Below are 18,337 nucleotides of genomic sequence, written 5' to 3' on the forward strand. Positions count from 1 at the left end.
GGGGGGAAGGGGGGGGGAAGGGGGGGGGTTGGACAGCAATGCCAGCATATAACACAGGAAAAGAGGCAGGGGTGTCACTGGTGTCACGGCTCCTATGTAAAAGTATACTATTACTATAATACTGTACCCTATGTACAAGAATGTAACTACTATAATACTGCCCCCTATGTACAAGAATATAACTACTATAATACTGCCCCCTATGTACAAGAATATAACTACTATAATACTGCCCCCTATGTACAAGAATATAATTACTATAATACTGCTCCCTATGTACAAGAATATAACTACTATAATACTGCCCCCTATGTACAAGAATATAACTACTATAATACTGCTCCTCTGAAGAAGAATATAACTACTATAATACTGCCCCATATGTACAAGAATATAACTACTATAATACTGCCCCATATGTACAAGAATATAACTACTATAATACTGCTCCTATGTACAAGAATATAACTACTGTAATACTGCCCACTATGTATAAGAATATAACTACTTTAATAGGGTCCCCGATGTACAAGAATATAACTGCTATAATACTGCCCCCTATGTACAAGAATATAACTACTATAATACTGTCCATATGTACAAGAATATAACTACTATAATACTGCCTCCTATGTACAAGAATATAACTACTATAATACTGTCCATATGTACATGAATATAACTACTATAATACTGCAACGTATGTACAAAAATATAACTACTATAATAATGCAACGTATGTACAAAAATATAACTACTATAATAATGCCCCTATGTACAAGAATATAACTACTATAATACTGTCCCATATGTACAAGAATATAACTACTATAATACTGCCTCCTATGTACAAGAATATAACTATTATAATACTGCCCCATATGTACAAGCATATAACTACTATAATACTGCCCCATATGTACAAGAATATAACTACTATAATACTGCCCCCTATATACATGAATATAACTAATATAATACTGCCCCCCATATGTACAGGAATATAACTACTATAATACTGCCCCATATGTACAAGAATATAACTAGTATAATACTGCCCATATGTACAAGAATATAACTACTATAATACTGCCCTATATGTACAAGAATATAACTACTATAATACTGCCCCATATGTACAAGAATATAACTACTATAATACTGCTCCTATGTACAAGAATATAACTACTATAATACTGCCCACTATGTACAAGAATATAACTACTTTAATAGGGTCCCCGATGTACAAGAATATAACTGCTATAATACTGCCCCCTATATACATGAATATAACTACTATAATACTGCAACGTATGTACAAAAATATAACTACTATAATAATGCAACGTATGTACAAAAATATAACTACTATAATAATGCCCCTATGTACAAGAATATAACTACTATAATACTGCCCCATATGTACAAGAATATAACTACTATAATACTGTCCCATATGTACAAGAATATAACTACTATAATACTGCCTCCTATGTACAAGAATATAACTATTATAATACTGCCCCATATGTACAAGCATATAACTACTATAATACTGCCCCATATGTACAAGAATATAACTACTATAATACTGCCCCCTATATACATGAATATAACTAATATAATACTGCCCCCCATATGTACAGGAATATAAGTACTATAATACTGCCCCATATGTACAAGAATATAACTAGTATAATACTGCCCATATGTACAAGAATATAACTACTATAATACTGCCCTATATGTACAAGAATATAACTACTATAATACTGCCCCATATGTACAAGAATATAACTACTATAATACTGCTCCTATGTACAAGAATATAACTACTATAATACTGCCCACTATGTACAAGAATATAACTACTTTAATAGGGTCCCCGATGTACAAGAATATAACTGCTATAATACTGCCCCCTATATACATGAATATAACTACTATAATACTGCAACGTATGTACAAAAATATAACTACTATAATAATGCAACGTATGTACAAAAATATAACTACTATAATAATGCCCCTATGTACAAGAATATAACTACTATAATACTGCCCCATATGTACAAGAATATAACTACTATAATACTGTCCCATATGTACAAGAATATAACTACTATAATGCTGCCTCCTATGTACAAGAATATAACTATTATAATACTGCCCCATATGTACAAGCATATAACTACTATAATACTGCCCCATATGTACAAGAATATAACTACTATAATACTGCCCCCTATATACATGAATATAACTAATATAATACTGCCCCCCATATGTACAGGAATATAACTACTATAATACTGCCCCATATGTACAAGAATATAACTAGTATAATACTGCCCATATGTACAAGAATATAACTACTATAATACTGCCCCCTATATACAAGAATATAACTACTATAATACTGCCCCATATGTACAAGAATATAACTACTATAATACTGCCCCATATGTACAAGAATATAACTACTATAATACTGCCCCATATGTACACGAATATAACTACTATAATACTGCTCCCTATGTAAAAGAATAAAACTACTATAATACTGCCTCCTATATACATGAATATAACTACTATAATACTGCCTCCTATGTTCAAAAATATAATTACCATAATACTGCTCCCTATGTACAGTAATATAACTACTATAATTCTGCTCACTATGTACTAGAATATAACTACTATAATACTGCCCCCTGTGTACAAGTATATAACTACTATAATACTGCCCCCTATTGCAAGAATATAATAACTATAACACTGCTCCTCTGTACAAGAGTATAACTACTATAATACTGCCCCCTATTGCAAGAATATAATAACTATAACACTGCTCCTATGTATTAGAATATAACTACTATAATAGTGCCCCTTATGTACAAGAATATAACTACTATAATACTGCTACTATGTACAAGAATATAACTACTATAATACTGCCTCCTATGTATAAGAATATAACTACTATAACACTGCTCCTATGTACAAGAAGATAAATACTATTATACTGCCCCCTGTGTAGAAGAATATAACTACTATAATTCTGCTACTATTTATAGAGGATTATCACAATTATAATATTGCTCTCTATGTACAAGAATATAACTGGTATTTTACTGCCTCCTATGCAGAGGAATATACCTACTATAATACTGCCTCTTATGTACAAGAATATAACTTCTGTAATATTGCCTCTATGTGCAAGAAAATAACTACTATAATACTGCCCCCTATGTACAAGCATATTATTACTATAATACTGTCCCTATATACAAGAATATAACTACTTTACTACTGCCCTCTATATACAAGAAACTAACTACTATAATACTGCTCCCTATGTAGAAGACTATAGCTAGTATAATACTGCCCCTATGTTAAAGAATATAACTACTATTATACTGCCATGTATATACAAGAATATAATTCCTATAATACTGCCCCCTATGTACAAGAATATAACTACTATAATACTTCCCCTATGTACAAGAATATAAAAAGTATAATACTGCCCCATATGTACAAGAATATAACTACTTTAAAAGTGCCCCCCTATGTACAAGAATATCACTACTGTAATACTGCCCTTTTGTGCATGAATATACCTACTATAACACTACCCCCTCTGTACAAGAATATATCTACTATTATACTACCAACTATGTACAAAAATATAACTACTATAATACTGTCCCTATGAAAAAGAACATAACTACTATAATACTGCTCCCTATTTAGCAGACTATAACTACTATAATACTGCCCCCTTTTTAGGAAACTATAACTACTATAATACTGCTCCCTATGTACAAGAATACAACTACTATAATACTGCCCTCTATCTACAAGATCATAACAACTGTAAAACTGCCCCCTATGTACAAGAATATAACTACTATAACATTGTCCCTACGTACAAAAATATACCTAGTATAGTACTGCCCCCTATGTACAAGAATATAAGTACTATAATACTGCCCCCTATGTACAAGAATCTAACTACAATAATACTGTTCCCTATGTAGAAGGCTAAAACTACTATAATAGTGCTCCTATATACAAGAATAAAACTACTATAATACTGCCCCCTATGTACAAGAATATAACTACTATAATACTGCCCCCTATGTACAAGAATATAACTGCTATAATACTGCTCCCTATGTACAAGAATATAACTACTATAACACGGCCTCCTATGTACCAGAATATAGCTACTATAATATTGCTCCCTATGCACAAGAATATAACTACTATAATGCTGCCACCTATGTACAACAATATAACTACTATAACACTGCTCCTATGTAATAGAATATAACTACTATAATACTGCTAGTATATAAAACAATATAACTTGCATAATATTGTCCCTATGTACAATATTATAACAACTATAATACTACCGCCACTATTATGTACAAAAATATAACTACTGTAATACTACTACTATGTAAAAGAATATAACTGGTAAAAAAGGTTCTTTTGTACAGGAATATAACTACTATAATACTGCCCCTATGTAGAAGAATATAACTACTATAATACTGCCTCCTATGTACAACAATATGACTAGAATAATATTACCCTTATGTACAAGAATGTAACTAGTATATTTCCTCCTATGCACAAAAAAATAACTACTGTATTACTGCTCCTATGTACAAGAATATAACTACTATAATACTGCCCCCTATGAAGAAGAATATAGCTACTATAATACTGCCTCCTATGTACAAGAATATAACTACTATAATACTGCCCCATATGTACAATAATATAACTACTATAATACTGCCCCATATGTACAAGAATATAACTACTATAATACCGCCTCCTATGTACAAGAATATAACTACTATAATACTGCACCCTATGTACAGGAATATAAGTACTATAATACTGCTCCATATGTACACGAATATAACTACTATAATACTGCTCCCTATGTACAAGAATATAACTACTATAATACTGCCCCCTATGTAAATGAATATAACTACTATAATACTGCCTCCTATATACATGAATATAACTACTATAATACTGCCCCCAATATGTACAAGAATATAACTACTATAATACTGCCCCCTATGTGCAAGAATATAACTACTATAATACTGCTCCTATGTTCAAGAATATAACTACTATAATACTGCCCCGTATGTATAAGAATATAACTACTATAATACTGCCCCCATGTACAAGAATATAACTACTATAATACTGCCCCCTATGTACAAGAATATAACTACTATAATATTGCTCCCTATGTACAAGAAAATAACTACTATAACACTGCCTCCTATGTACAAGAATATAACTACTATAATACTGCTCCTATGTACAAGAATATATCTACTATAATACTGCTCCCTATGTACAAGAATATAACTACTATAATTCTGCTCCCTATGTACAAGAATATAACTACTATAATACTGCCCCCTATGTAAATGAATATAACTACTATAATACTGCCTCCTATATACATGAATATAACTACTATCATACTGCCCCCAATATGTACAAGAATATAACTACTATAATACTGCCCCCTATGTACAAGAATATAACTACTATAATACTGCTCCTATGTTCAAGAATATAACTACTATAATACTGCCCCGTATGTATAAGAATATAACTACTATAATACTGCCCCCATGTACAAGAATATAACTACTATAATACTGCCCCCTATGTACAAGAATATAACTACTATAATATTGCTCCCTATGTACAAGAATATAACTACTATAACACTGCCTCCTATGTACAAGAATATAACTACTATAATACTGCTCCTATGTACAAGAATATATCTACTATAATACTGCTCCCTATGTACAAGAATATAACTACTATAATACTGCCCCTATGTACCAGAATGTAACTACTTTAATATTGCTCCCTATGTACAAGAATATAACTACTATAACACTGCCTCCTATGTACAAGAAAATAACTACTATAATACTGCCCCCTATGTACAAGAATATAACTACTATAATACTGCACCCTATGTACAAGATTATAACTACTATAATAGTGCTCCTATGTACAAGAATATAACTACTATAATACTGCCTCCTATGTACAACAATATAACTAGAATAATATTTCCTCCTATGCAGAAAAAATAACTACTGTATTACTGCTCCTATGTACAAGAATATAACTACTATAATACTGCCCCCTATGAAGAAGAATATAGCTACTATTCTACTGCCTCCTATGTACAAGAATATAACTACTATAATACTGCCCCATATGTACAATAATATAACTACTATAATACTGCCCCATATGTACAAGAATATAACTACTATAATACTGCCTCCTATGTACAAGAATATAACTACTATAATACTGCACCCTATGTACAGGAATATAAGTACTATAATACTGCTCCATATGTATACGAATATAACTACTATAATACTGCTCCCTATGTACAAGAATATAACTACTATAATACTGCCCCCTATGTAAATGAATATAACTACTATAATACTGCCTCCTATATACATGAATATAACTACTATAATACTGCCCCCAATATGTACAAGAATATAACTACTATAATACTGCCCCCTATGTACAAGAATATAACTACTATAATACTGCCCCCTATGTGCAAGAATATAACTACTATAATACTGCTCCTATGTTCAAGAATATAACTACTATAATACTGCCCCGTATGTATAAGAATATAACTACAATAATACTGCCCCCATGTACAAGAATATAACTACTATAATACTGCCCCCTATGTACAAGAATATAACTACTATAATATTCCTCCCTATGTACAAGAATATAACTACTATAACACTGCCTCCTATGTACAAGAATATAACTACTATAATACTGCTCCTATGTACAAGAATATATCTACTATAATACTGCTCCCTATGTACAAGAATATAACTACTATAATACTGCTCCCTATGTACAAGAATATAACTACTATAATACTGCCCCCTATGTAAATGAATATAACTACTATAATACTGCCTCCTATATACATGAATATAACTACTATAATACTGCCCCCAATATGTACAAGAATATAACTACTATAATACTGCCCCCTATGTACAAGAATATAACTACTATAATACTGCTCCTATGTTCAAGAATATAACTACTATAATACTGCCCCGTATGTATAAGAATATAACTACTATAATACTGCCCCCATGTACAAGAATATAACTACTATAATACTGCCCCCTATGTACAAGAATATAACTACTATAATATTGCTCCCTATGTACAAGAATATAACTACTATAATACTGCTCCTATGTACAAGAATATATCTACTATAATACTGCTCCTATGTACAAGAATATATCTACTATAATACTGCTCCCTATGTACAAGAATATAACTACTATAATACTGCCCCTATGTACCAGAATGTAACTACTTTAATATTGCTCCCTATGTACAAGAATATAACTACTATAATACTGCCTCCTATGTACAAGAATATAACTACTATAATACTGCCCCCTATGAAGAAGAATATAGCTACTATTCTACTGCCTCCTATGTACAAGAATATAACTACTATAATACTGCCCCCTATGTACAATAATATAACTACTATAATACTGCCCCATATGTACAAGAATATAACTACTATAATACTGCCTCCTATGTACAAGAATATAACTACTATAATACTGCACCCTATGTACAGGAATATAAGTACTATAATACTGCTCCATATGTACAATAATATAACTACTATAATACTGCCCCATATGTACAAGAATATAACTACTATAATACTGCCTCCTATGTACAAGAATATAACTACTATAATACTGCACCCTATGTACAGGAATATAAGTACTATAATACTGCTCCATATGTATACGAATATAACTACTATAATACTGCTCCCTATGTACAAGAATATAACTACTATAATACTGCCCCCTATGTAAATGAATATAACTACTATAATACTGCCTCCTATACACATGAATATAACTACTCTAATACTGCCCCCAATATGTACAAGAATATAACTACTATAATACTGCCCCCTATGTACAAGAATATAACTACTATAATACTGCCCCCTATGTGCAAGAATATAACTACTATAATACTGCTCCTATGTTCAAGAATATAACTACTATAATACTGCCCCGTATGTATAAGAATATAACTACTATAATACTGCCCCCATGTACAAGAATATAACTACTATAATACTGCCCCCTATGTACAAGAATATAACTACTATAATATTGCTCCCTATGTACAAGAATATAACTTCTATAACACTGCCTCCTATGTACAAGAATATAACTACTATAATACTGCTCCTATGTACAAGAATATATCTACTATAATACTGCTCCCTATGTACAAGAATATAACTACTATAATACTGCTCCCTATGTACAAGAATATAACTACTATAATACTGCCCCCTATGTAAATGAATATAACTACTATAATACTGCCTCCTATATACATGAATATAACTACTATAATACTGCCCCCAATATGTACAAGAATATAACTACTATAATACTGCCCCCTATGTACAAGAATATAACTACTATAATACTGCTCCCTGTGTAAAAGAATATAACTACTATAATACTGCCTCCTATGTACAAGAATATAACTACTATAATACTGCTCCTATGTTCAAGAATATAACTACTATAATACTGCCCCGTATGTATAAGAATATAACTACTATAATACTGCCCCCATGTACAAGAATATAACTACTATAATACTGCCCCCTATGTACAAGAATATAACTACTATAATACTGCTCCTATGTTCAAGAATATAACTACTATAATACTGCCCCGTATGTATAAGAATATAACTACTATAATACTGCCCCCATGTACAAGAATATAACTACTATAATACTGCCCCCTATGTACAAGAATATAACTACTATAATATTGCTCCCTATGTACAAGAATATAACTACTATAACACTGCCTCCTATGTACAAGAATATAACTACTATAATACTGCTCCTATGTACAAGAATATATCTACTATAATACTGCTCCCTATGTACAAGAATATAACTACTATAATACTGCCCCTATGTACCAGAATGTAACTACTTTAATATTGCTCCCTATGTACAAGAATATAACTACTATAACACTGCCTCCTATGTACAAGAATATAACTACTATAATACTGCCCCCTATGTACAAGAATATAACTACTATAATACTGCACCCTATGTACAAGATTATAACTACTATCATACTGCTCCCTATGTACAAGAATATAGCTACTATAATACTGCCTCCTATGTACAACAATATAACTAGAATAATATTTCCTCCTATGCAGAAAAAATAACTACTGTATTACTGCTCCTATGTACAAGAATATAACTACTATAATACTGCACCCTATGAAGAAGAATATAGCTACTATTATACTGCCTCCTATGTACAAGAATATAACTACTATAATACTGCCCCCTATGTAAATGAATATAACTACTATAATACTGCCTCCTATATACATGAATATAACTACTATAATACTGCCCCTATGTACAAGAATATAACTACTATAATACTGCCCCCTATGTACAAGAATATAACTACTATAATATTGCTCCCTATGTACAAGAATATAACTACTATAATACTGCACTCTATGTACAAGAATATAACTACTATAATACTGCTCCTATGTACAAGAATATAACTACTATAATACTGCCTCCTATGTACAAGAATATAACTACTATAATACTGCCCCCTATGTACAAGAATATAACTACTATAATACTGCCCCTATGTCCAGGAATATAACTACTATAATACTGCCTCCTATATACAAGAATATAACTACTATAACACTGCCTCCTATGTACAAGAATATAACTACTATAATACTGCTCCTATGTACAAGAATATATCTACTATAATACTGCTCCCTATGTACAAGAATATAACTACTATAATACTGCCCCCTATGTACAAGAATATAACTACTATAATACTGCCCCCTATATACAAGAATATAACTACTATAATACTGCCCCCTATGTACAAGAATATAACTACTATAGTACTGCTCCCATGTACAAGAATATAACTACTATAATACTGCCCCCTATGTACAAGAATATAACTACTATAATACTGCCCCCTATGTACAAGAATATAACTACTATAATACTGCCCCCTATGTACAAGAATATAACTACTATAATACTGCCCCCTATGTACAAGAATATAACTACTATAGTACTGCTCCCATGTACAAGAATATAACTACTATAATACTGCCCCCTATGTACAAGAATATAACTACTATAATACTGCCCCCTATGTACAAGAATATAACTACTATAATACTGCCCCCTATGTACAAGAATATAACTACTATAATACTGCTCCCTATGTACAAGAATATTACTACTATAATACTGCCCCTATGTACAAGAATATAACTACTATAATACTGCTTCTATGTACCAGAATGTAACTACTTTAATATTGCTCCCTATGTACGAGAATATAACTACTATAACACTGCCTCCTAAATGCTTGAGCGTATCAGATAGGAAGTGTCCTTTGGGTCGTCTGCAGGAGGAGACAATGGCACACTTTATATCTGAGTGCTGGGGAGGGAAACAAATATGGGAGAAAATATCCAGCAAGCTAAGATTACCCAGGCTTCAGTCTCTAAAATACCCAGATATTATCTATGGAGTACCATCAAATGTAAATGGCATCAACCAAGAGACCATTTATATAATTATTACCATCATCAAATATTACCATTGGCACACCAGAACAAGAGTGTCGATCCATAATGAGTCATTTGATCACATATCAGCAGTGAACCTTATTCTGTCCGAATTGACTTGGGTGAAAAACTTAGAAGTTTACAAAAACGCTAAAAACTCTGAATTGTGGCGAAATATACATATTTATTAATGTGGGGATAGTTATATGTAGGCAACCTTGTGTTATGTTTGGAAACTACATTTAATTTATTCTTTCTCTATCCCCTTAACAGCAATGGACTCTAACTAAGTTAAAGTTGTTTAAAGTGTTTTTTTTGTTCCGTTTCGTTTCCTTTTTTTTATAGGCATGTATATTGTTACAAAATTCTTGGTGTTAATATTTCTGGAAGAAATGTATTGTTTATTTCTTGTATGTTTTTTACCAATAAAAATTGCCTCCTATGTACAAGAATATAACTACTATAATACTGCCCCCTATGTACAAGAATATAACTACTATAATACTGCCCCCTATGTACAAGAATATAACTACTATAATACTGCACCCTATGTACAAGAATATAACTACTATAATACTGCCCCCTATGTACAAGAATATAACTACTATAATACTGCCCTCTATGTACAAGAATATAACTACTATAATACTGCCCCCTATGTACAAGAATATAACTACTGTAATACTGCCCCCTATGTACAAGAATATAACTACTATAATACTGCCCTCTATGTACAAGATTATAACTACTATAATACTGCCCTCTATGTACAAGTATATAACTACTATAATACTACCCCTATGTACAAGGATATAACTACTATAATACTGCCTCCTATGTACAAGAATATAACTACTATAATACTGCCCCTATGTACAAGAATATAACTACTATAATACTGTCCCTATGTACAAGGATATAACTACTATAATACTGCCTCCTATGTACAAGAATATAACTACTATAATACTACCTCCTATGTACAACAATATAACTAGAATAATATTTCCTCCTATGCAGAAAAAATAACTACTGTATTACTGCTCCTATGTACAAGAATATAACTACTATAATACTGCTCCTATGTACAAGAATATAACTACTATAATACTGCTCCTATGTACAAGAATATAACTACTATAATACTGCCCCCTATGAAGAAGAATATAGCTACTATAATACTGCTCCTATGTACAAGAATATAACTACAATAGTAATAATAATATAATACTGTCCCCTATGTATAAGAATATACCTAATTTAGTACTGCCTCCTATGCCTAACCGTGTGAGAGTTCCAGGGGGTGGGACTGCACCCGGGAGCGCAGTGGCAGGACTGCCTTGAGCAGAGATGTAGAGGCATGGCAAAGTCCCTCCCAAAGTCGTGTGGGGATGGGTGGCCGCCTTGAGCAGCGGGAAGTCGCCCTGTGGGGGGGGAGCAGAAAGCCCTCTCTGAGTGTCTCACAGTATTTGGTTAAAACCCTGTGCGAACGGCCGATGCAGCCGGGCGGGACTCCCAGGACATCGGACACAGCCCGCTTCAGCCCCCGCTGTCGCCCTCAGAAGCTCGCGGAGGCAAAATCTCGAAAAAGTTTTAAAGTCCAAAACCTCCAGGCGCTAGCCAGGGGGACGGACCGGGCTGGCCGTGCAGGCGGGGGCTCCAGGAGGTCGGGCAGTGCCGAGGAGAACCTGGGGTGCCTGAGAATCGGGATGGGAATAATCCAGGGCCTCCTAGTAGGGCTGGAGTTCCAGGAGGTCGGCATGACTCTGCCGGTTTTCCCCTTAGGAAGAGCCTATGTGCCAAAACGGGAGAAGTAAAAACAGCACCCCCGGCAGATCTATGCAGGGGGGCTAGCTGGGTAAAAGAGAGGGGGTGACTGGAATCAGGGGGCCGGTCGCCCGCGCAACCGTGTGAGAGTTCCAGGGGGTGGCACACTGCCTGCGGAGAGAGCCCCCGGGAGCGCAGTGGCAGGGCTGCCTTGAGCAGAGATGTAGAGGTATGGCAAAGTCCCTCCCAATCTCGGGTGGGGACAGGGCCACAGCTGTCTGGGTGGCCACCTGGAGCAGCGGGAGGTTGGCCTGTGGGGGAGCAGAAAGCCCCCTCTGAGTGTCTCTCAGTATTTGGTCAAAACGCTGTCCCAGCCGCCAATGCGGCCGGGCGTGACTCCCAGGAGGTCGGACACAGCCCGCGTCAGCCCCCCGCTGTCGCCCCCAGAAGCTTGCAGAGACGAGTCTTAAAAATTTGACAAAGTCCAAACGCTCCAGGCGCCGGCCAGGGGGACGTACCAGGCTGGCCGTGCCGGCAGGGGCTCAGGGAGGCTGGGCAGTGCTGTGGACAAGCGGGGGTCCCTGAGAACCTGGATGGGGAGAATCTAGGGCCCCATCATGCCAGGTTGGAGTTCCAGGGAGGCGGCCTGAAGGTGACTGTCCCCCATTGGCCTCTCCACGTCCAAAAGGGGGGTCGATGAAACGTCACCGCGGGGAGTTTGTCAGGACTACTGGGAGTGGAAGAGAGGAGACGAGGGGGAGAGTCGGTGGCGGCGATGGGGTGCTGGCTGCAGCATTGGCTCGGGGCAGTAATGCGAGGCCTGGGGGAGAGCTCACAGCTTCCCCCTGCTGACGTCCCCTGGAGCTGAGAAAGAAAAATCTCGAAAAAGCTTAAGTCCAAACGCTCCAGGCGCCGGCCAGGGGGACTGACCCAGCTGGCCGTGCTGGCTGGGGCTCCAGGAGGCCGGGCAGTGCCGTGGACGAGCGGGGGTGCCTGAGAATCGAGATGGGGAGAATCCACGGCCCCCGTGCTGGGTTGGAGTTCTAGGGAGGTGGCCTTAAGGCGGCTGCTGTCCCCCATTGATCTCTCCACGTCCAAAAGGGGGGTCGACGAAACATCACTGCCGGCGGTTTGTCAGGACTACTGGGAGTAGAGGAGAGGAGACGGGAAGAGAGAGCTGGTGACGGCGACGCGGTGCTGGCTGCGGCATTGGCTTAGGGTGGTAATGTGAGGCCGGGGAGAGCTTGCGGCTCTCCCCTGCTGACGTCCCCTGGAGCTGACAGTGGAAAATCTCAAAATCTCTTCCAAGTCCAAACGTTCCTGCCTTGGCTATGGGGACGGGCCCGGCTGGTCATGCCGTTGGGAGCTGCAGCAGCTGGGGCTGAGCCAAGTGAAAATGCGGGTCGTGAGAACCGGTATGGGGGAAATCCTGGGCACTCCAGGCCGAGCGACGGCTCCAGAAAGGCGACAGGAGCAGGCTGGTTTCCCCTGATAGGGCCGACGGTGGTAAAATAAGGCCACACAAAATGTCACGACGAACACCTTGTCAGGGCTAATGGGAAAGAGCTGCGGTCTTTGACAAATTATTTTTCTCAAGGTGCTGAGAAGGAGTGGGGATGCGCACTCAAAGTCAAAGCACAGCAGCCTCCCCTCTGCCGCCACCCTTGGGGCAGAGCCACCTAGTCTAAAAGTCCCCACTCCGCCTGTCCAGGCCGCAGGGCCGACAGGCGGCCTACCCGGGCAGACCCCCCTCTGAGCAGCTCTGTCCGTTCAGGAGGTGGACGAAGCACGCCCCATACCCCACTGCCTGCTATAAACCTAAGTGCGCCGTGGATGACGGGCGGCCGGCGAAACGCCGCGTCTGAGGCCGATTTCGATGGAGCGTCCCCGGCCAAGGAGCCCAAAAAGCTGCGGCCAAGGGCCGGCTGCGACGGAGCATCTCCGACCCGCGAGGCGAGGCCAGGCGGGGGTGATGGAGCACCGGGATGAGGGAGAGCCTGGCGCGGTCCAGGCCGAGTGACGGTTTCAAGGAGAGGCGCTACGGTGGTGGGCCTCGGTTCTGCCCCCCCGGTAGCCTGTACCGGAGGTATAAAATTTTGTTAAGGGTTCGCAAAGCGGGGGTGGCGTACACCTTTTGTCCAGGAGCACTGGCCGAGAACTTGTGGTCTTTGACGTTGTTTTTCTCAAAGCGCTGAGGAGTGGGGGCACACACTCGAGTCAATGCACTGCAGCCGCCCCTCTGCCGCCTCCCTTTGGAGCGGAGTCCCCGAGTCCCCACTCCGCCAGTCCTGGCCACGGGGGCCGTCGGGCGGCCTGCCCGCGCACACCCTTGCGACAGGTACCCCGGATGCGTCTGGCGGGTCTGGAAGCAGACAAAGCCCGCCCAGAGGACCCCCTCAAAACCCGCTGTGCCTGGACCCCCGTTGGCTGGGAGGCGCCCAAAAAGCGGCGGCCTCGGGCCGGCCGGGACGGGGCCTGCCTCGGGCCCGCGAGGTGAGGCCAAGCAGGGATGATGGAGCACCGGCATAAGGGAGAGCCTGGAGCAGTCCAGGCCGAGCGATTGTTTCAGGGAAAGTCGCGACGTTGGCGGGTCTCGGCACCATCCCCCGGTAGCCCAGATCGGGGGGGATAAAAATCAGGCGAACACCTTTTGTCCGCGAGTACTGAGTGAGAGCTTGCGGTCTTTCATGATGCTTTCTCAAAGCGCTGAGGAGGAGTGAGGACGCGCACTCGAGTCAACGCACTGCAGCCGCCACTCTGCCGCCTCCCCTTGAAGCGGAGTCCCAGAGTCCCCACTTTGCACCGTCCCGCTAAAACCTAGGCCTAAATCACCACCCACAGTGACTGGTAGATTTGAGAGACTCTGAATAAGGCCAGAAAAAAATTTAACCAGTGTATAACGCTGAGGACTAGGCCTTAATCACCGCCCACAAAGACTGGTAGATTTGAGAGACTCTATGCAGTGCCAGAAAAAATTAAACCACTGTATAGTGCTGAAACCTAGAGGTAATTTACCGCCCACAGAGACTTGTAGATTTGAGAGGCTTTGAGCAGGGCCAGAAAATATTAACCCACTGTATATGGCTAAAACCTAGGCCTAAATCACCGCCCACAGAGACTGGTAGATTTGAGAGACTCTGAGCAAGGACAGAAAAAATTTAACCAGTGTATAACACTGAGGACTAGGCCTTAATCACCCCCCAAAAAGACTGGTAGCTTTTATAGACTCTGAGCAGGGCCAGAAAAAATTAACCCACTGTATAGCGCTGATACCTAGTTGTAATTACTGACCACAGAGACTTGTAGATTTGAGAGGCTTTGAGCAGGGCCAAAAAATATTAACCCACTGTATAGCGCTGAGACCTAGGCCTAAATCACTGCCCACAGAGACTGGTAGATTTGAGAGAGTCTGAGCAAGGACAGAAAAAATGTAACCAGTGTAAAGCGCTGAGACCTAGGGCTAATTCACCGCCCAGAAAGACTGGTAGATTTGAGAGGCTCTTTGCTGTGCCAAAAATAATGTAACCAGTGTATAATGCTGTTACCTTGGGCTAATTCTCTGCCCACAAAGACTAGTAGATATGAGAGGCTCTATGCAGTGCCAGAAAAAATTGAACCAGTGGAAAGTGCTGAGATCTAGGCCTAATTCACAACCCACAGAGGCTTGTAGATATGAGAGGCTCTACGCAGTGCCAGAAAAAATTAACCCCCTGTATAGCACTGAGAACTAGGGCTAATTCACCACACGCAGAGACTGCTAGATTTGAAAAACTGCGCAGGGCCAGAAAAAGTTAACCCACTGTATAGCGCTGAGACCTTGTGGTAATTCACCGCCCACAGCGACTGGTAGCTTTTATAGACTCTGAGCAAGGCCACAAAAAATTAACCCACTGTACAGCTCTGATATCTAGTTGTAATTTACTGGCCACAGAGACTTGTAGATTTGATAGGCTGTGAGCAGGGCCAGAAAACATTAACCAACTGTATAGCGCTGAGAACTAGGGCTAATTCACCACACACAGAGACTGGTAGATTTGAGAGACTCTGAGCAAGGGTCAGAAAAAATTAATCCACTGTATAGCGCTGAGAACTAGGGCTAATTCACCACACAAAGAGACTGGTAGATTTGAGAGACTCTGAGCAAGCCCAGAAAAAATGTAACCAGTGTATAGCGCTGAGAACTAGGGCTAATTCACTGCACACAGAGATTTGTAGATTTGAGAGGCCTTGAGTAGGGCCAGAAAATATTAACCCATTGTATAGCACTGATGCCTAATGGTAATTCACCGCCCACAGAGACTGGTAGATATGAGAGGCTCTATACAGTGTCAGAAAAAATTAAACCACTGTATAGCGCTGATACCTAGTGGTAAGTTACAGCCCACAGAGTCTTGTAGATTTGAGAGGCTTTGAGCAGGGCCAAAAAATATTAACCAACTGTATAGTGCTGAGACCTAGGCCTAAATCACCGCCCACAAAAACTGGTAGATTTGAGAGACTCTGAGCAAGGACAGAAAAAATTTAACCAGTGTATAACACTGAGGACTAGGCCTTAATCACCCCCCAAAAAGACTGGTAGCTTTTATAGACTCTGAGCAGGGCCAGAAAAAATTAACCCACTGTATAGCGCTGATACCTAGTTGTAATTACTGACCACAGAGACTTGTAGATTTGAGAGGCTTTGAGCAGGGCCAAAAAATATTAACCCACTGTATAGCGCTGAGACCTAGGCCTAAATCACTGCCCACAGAGACTGGTAGATTTGAGAGAGTCTGAGCAAGGACAGAAAAAATGTAACCAGTGTAAAGCGCTGAGACCTAGGGCTAATTCACCGCCCAGAAAGACTGGTAGATTTGAGAGGCTCTTTGCTGTGCCAAAAATAATGTAACCAGTGTATAATGCTGTTACCTTGAGCTAATTCTCTGCCCACAAAGACTAGTAGATATGAGAGGCTCTATGCAGTGCCAGAAAAAATTGAACCAGTGGAAAGTGCTGAGATCTAGGCCTAATTCACAACCCACAGAGGCTTGTAGATATGAGAGGCTCTACGCAGTGCCAGAAAAAATTAACCCCCTGTATAGCACTGAGAACTAGGGCTAATTCACCACACGCAGAGACTGCTAGATTTGAAAAACTGCGCAGGGCCAGAAAAAGTTAACCCACTGTATAGCGCTGAGACCTTGTGGTAATTCACCGCCCACAGCGACTGGTAGCTTTTATAGACTCTGAGCAAGGCCACAAAAAATTAACCCACTGTACAGCTCTGATATCTAGTTGTAATTTACTGGCCACAGAGACTTGTAGATTTGATAGGCTGTGAGCAGGGCCAGAAAACATTAACCAACTGTATAGCGCTGAGAACTAGGGCTAATTCACCACACACAGAGACTGGTAGATTTGAGAGACTCTGAGCAAGGGTCAGAAAAAATTAATCCACTGTATAGCGCTGAGAACTAGGGCTAATTCACCACACAAAGAGACTGGTAGATTTGAGAGACTCTGAGCAAGCCCAGAAAAAATGTAACCAGTGTATAGCGCTGAGAACTAGGGCTAATTCACTGCACACAGAGATTTGTAGATTTGAGAGGCCTTGAGTAGGGCCAGAAAATATTAACCCATTGTATAGCACTGATGCCTAATGGTAATTCACCGCCCACAGAGACTGGTAGATATGAGAGGCTCTATACAGTGTCAGAAAAAATTAAACCACTGTATAGCGCTGATACCTAGTGGTAAGTTACAGCCCACAGAGTCTTGTAGATTTGAGAGG

The sequence above is a fragment of the Eleutherodactylus coqui genome, chromosome 7 (assembly GCF_035609145.1).
Source record: "Eleutherodactylus coqui strain aEleCoq1 chromosome 7, aEleCoq1.hap1, whole genome shotgun sequence".
NCBI lineage: Eukaryota > Metazoa > Chordata > Amphibia > Anura > Eleutherodactylidae > Eleutherodactylus > Eleutherodactylus coqui.